This window comes from Parus major, chromosome 27, assembly GCF_001522545.3.
Source record: "Parus major isolate Abel chromosome 27, Parus_major1.1, whole genome shotgun sequence".
Lineage (NCBI taxonomy): Eukaryota > Metazoa > Chordata > Aves > Passeriformes > Paridae > Parus > Parus major.
In genome coordinates, this window is record NC_031796.1 from 3,127,707 (window position 1) to 3,131,595 (window position 3,889).

At 48.0% G+C, this 3,889-nt stretch overlaps 1 protein-coding gene across 2 annotated transcripts in view; it reads left to right on the forward strand.

Moving 5' to 3' along the window:
- The window catches only part of MYO1D (myosin ID), a 155,826-nt gene that overhangs the window by 93,779 nt on the left and 58,158 nt on the right, over nucleotides 1-3,889 (forward strand). The gene's annotated exons all lie outside the window — the stretch shown is intronic.

The following is a 3,889-nucleotide window of genomic DNA, read 5'->3' on the forward strand; positions in this document are numbered from 1 at the left end:
TTGGTTGTATTTTTGGCTCAATATTTGTTGTATTTTTGGCTGTATTTTGGCTCTTTGTTGGTCGTGTGGCTGTTTTGCAGTTCCTCAGGACAAGAGCAGTTAATGGTCTGTGCAGGTCTCTTGCTCTGAGGATTTTCACATTTCTGCAGCTATAAATCAGTTTTATTGGTAGATCTGCAGTTATTCCCTTCAGTAACCTAGCACAGGGATCCTTGGCCAGACAGTTTCCTTGGCCTGAGCAGGAGTCACTGCGATTCCAGGGGTCCTGGCACAGGAGGGATGGATGAGATCCTCTGCTGACCCATACAGGTTGTCAAGTTAACATTTCAGGGTGGAAATTTGATTAAAACGAGCTTTGGTAGAATCTGTGGTGTAAAATTCCAGCTCTGTTGAGCACAGCCTCTCCCTGTGCCTGCTGCTCCTGCTCTGTGTCCTGGGGGAGAGCCCCAGCCCTGCCCGTGCCCAGCTGGGCTGATCTGGGGCTGGGGTGGGCTCTGGTCCTGCTGATGGATCCAGAGCACCTTGAGCTGCAGGAAGGGGAGAGAAGAGTTTGAGGTGTCTTTGATTTATACACAGGACACAAAATATTTCATAGAATTGAATTTGGATTGGAAGGAATCTTAAAACCCACCCATTCCACCCCAGCCATGGCAGGGCCACCTCCCACTGTCCCAGGCTGCTCCAGCCCCAATGTCCAGCCTGGCCTTGGGCACTGCCAGGGATCCAGGGGCAGCCCCAGCTGCTCTGGGCACCCTGTGCCAGGGCCTGCCCACCCTGCCAGGAAAGAATTTTTTCCTGATATCCAATCTAAACCTACTCTCTTCATTTTGAAGCCACTCCAGTTATATTTCTCTTAATAATCCAGGATTTCTCAAATTTAACTCTGGCAAACAGTCAATCCTATGGAGCAGCTGTTTGTTTCTTGTTGTATTTATGTTTTATATTTGTTACCTAATATTTATGTTTGTGTTGTCTTTGCACTCCTGATCTGCCTTGCACACTCCCTCCATTTTTCTGTGCCTGATCCCTTCTGTCATGGAAGCTCTTCCACCATGTGAGGGAGGCAGTGGAAGGAGCTGATCAGTGATACAGAAATTCCTTCCTTTTTGGGAGAAGAGCTCTAGTTTGAAATGCTCTGAAGGTTTTTTGAGGAGCAAATGGACAATAATGACACCAGTAGTGATGTGTATCCATGGAGCAGCCCTGTCCTATGTTTGATGTTCTCTGGGAAGAGGAATCGTCCTTCCCATGCCCAGAGGTGAATGGAGCTGGAATCCTCTGCTGCTCCCTGTCAGCGTTTCAGAAGCGCCCTGTCAACACAGCAGCATCCTCAGGGGTGGTGTTTCCATGGAGATCTCACTGGAGACAGTCAGCTGATGGCTGCTACAGACACAAACTTGTTTTCAGCCGAGGAAATCGCTCCCCATCTCCCCTAGCCAGGTTTGCCTGGCCGTGGTTGGAGTCCCTCCTGTCCCTGCCCAGAGCCAGGCTCTGCACTGGGACAGAGGAGAGGGCTGCAAGCTAAACCAGGTTTAATTTGTTTTAGATGAAAGTTTTCTTGCAGTGAGGGCAGTGAGGTCCTGGCACAGGGTGCCCAGAGCAGCTGGGGCTGCCCCTGGATCCCTGGCAGTGCCCAAGGCCAGGCTGGACATTGGGGCTGGAGCAGCCTGGGACAGTGGGAGGTGTCCCTGCCATGGCTGGGCTGGAATGGGTGATCCTTAAGGCTCCTTCCTCCCAAACCATCCCATGGCTCTGGGTTAGGAATGTGTCATTCTCTGCACAACCTGCCAAACACAGCTTCCCTGTCAGCCCTGCTGCTTTCTCCATGTGGAGATGCTGCTCTGGGGGATTCTCTGGGTGGATTTTTCATCTGCCAGCACTCTGGCAGTGCCTCAGAGCACCAATACACAGTGACCTTTTTGTTCTTACCTGAATTAAAACTGAACAGGTAATGCCTGAGAGGAATTAAAAGGCATCCAAGCAGCAGAAAGGCTCTTGCAGCCACATCTCTCCTGCAGTGGTGAACATAATAAAGGATGTTCTGCAGAAGCAGAAGAAGAAGGATTTTTGCCTGCTCTTCAAGCAGGGCCAGTATTAGTGTTGGTAAATACTGAGATAAGCACCTTTTCTGAAATGATTTCTTTTGTTGCATTCATTTGCTCACAGAGTCTTGTGCAGAGGGGTGAAATGGGAAGATTTTGAAGGGCTCTTGGCCTCCTAACAGGGTTCTGTTGAATAATTAATGTTTAAATTGCCTTTTCAAATCTGACACTGCGACTTGTTCATCTTTCACACTCACTGCACATTTAAAACCTTGATGGCAGCAGTCCCTGTGGTGCTATTGTGCTCACAGGAGGGTATTTAAGCATGCAAATTAATTTTAAGGGACACTATAAAGCCAGGCAGCTGTTAATGCCTGTGCATGAGGTGGAGCTTGTTTGGAAAGCATTTCATAACCCCAAAATAGCCTGAACAGGGAATAAACTCCACCTGTGCTGCTGCAACAGGAGGGGTTGCAGGATCAGCAGCTGCTGTCCTTCAGTTCCTGGGGTAACAAACCAACAAAATCCCAAAAAAACCCTTGTGTGGAGTCTGATCCCAAAAATAGGGCACAGACCACGCTGCTGTGGGCTGGGCTGGGCTTTTCTGGGATGTCTGAGGCATCCAGAGCTGCTGGAGCAGCTTCCTTGGAAATAACACCTTGTGGCTGCTGAAGCACAGCCACTGTCCCTGAGCCCCTGGGATCCCTGGGCTGGCAGGAGTTGGGAATCTCCAGCTGGATTGGTGCTCACACAGGCTCTGGGGGACTCAGGAGCCTTTTCCCCTAAACAAGGGAATAATGAGACTTTCATTTCAGCAAAATGGTTTATGGGTAGCACTCATAGAGGAATGGGGCTTCCCTCTGCAAATCCCTGGATGGTTCAAAGGAGCCCTTTAATGGACAGGGAAAGTCCTCTGTGTTCTCTCTGTACTCATCCTTTCATCTATTTTATTTTATTTTATTTTATTTTACTTTATTTTACTTTATTTTATTTTATTCATTATGTTCTATTTACTTAATTTTATTATATTTATTTTGTCCCATGTATTATATTCTATGTATTTCTCCCATTGATTTTATTCTATTTTCCTTTCTCCTTTCTCTGCTTTGCTGTACATATTTTTGAGGCTTTTTTTGCCCTCCTTACACTTTGTTTCCCCAGCACAGATCCTTTTCTTTTGTTTTCTTTAATATTCACCTGAGTAACCTGTGGTCCCAGATTGCCCCTCCTAAAAATTTCTTGGTTTTCCTTTGTGAGATGATGACAAAGCTTTTGATGAGCCAAGTGCAGTTACTTAACAGACAAAGGAGAATGCCAGAAAATAAAAAACCCAAACCAAACCCTTGCACCTTTCTATTTTGTCAGAACAGCCAGACCTTAACCATAATATGGGAATCACTGTGGCTTTGCAGGGTTTGCAACTCAAATTCTTCCTAAATTCTTGTGTTACCTGTAAATCACAGGGGCACAGAGTTGTTCAGGTTGAAAAAGACCTTTAAAATCAGCACCACCAAACCACATCCTCCAGTGCCACATCCACACATCTTTTGGGATGGAGACTCCACCCCTGCCCTGGGCAGCTGTGCCAGGGCTGGACTTCCCCTTTCAGTGAAGAAATTCTCCCAATATCTCACCTGGCCCTGAAGCTGAGCCCATCAGATCCCTTTGGTTTCCCAGCCTGGCTTTGAAGATGCTGTTGGGCAGGCTCCTGGTGAATGTGGGGTTCTGTGGTGTCATCCAGGGGAGGTTTTGGGGAGAGCTTTTACCTGGGGTGTTGGGAGAGCAGCTGGTGCCGTCCTTGGTGGGTGCCCCGTGGCCCTGGGGAGGGAGAGGGGCACAGCAGGGAC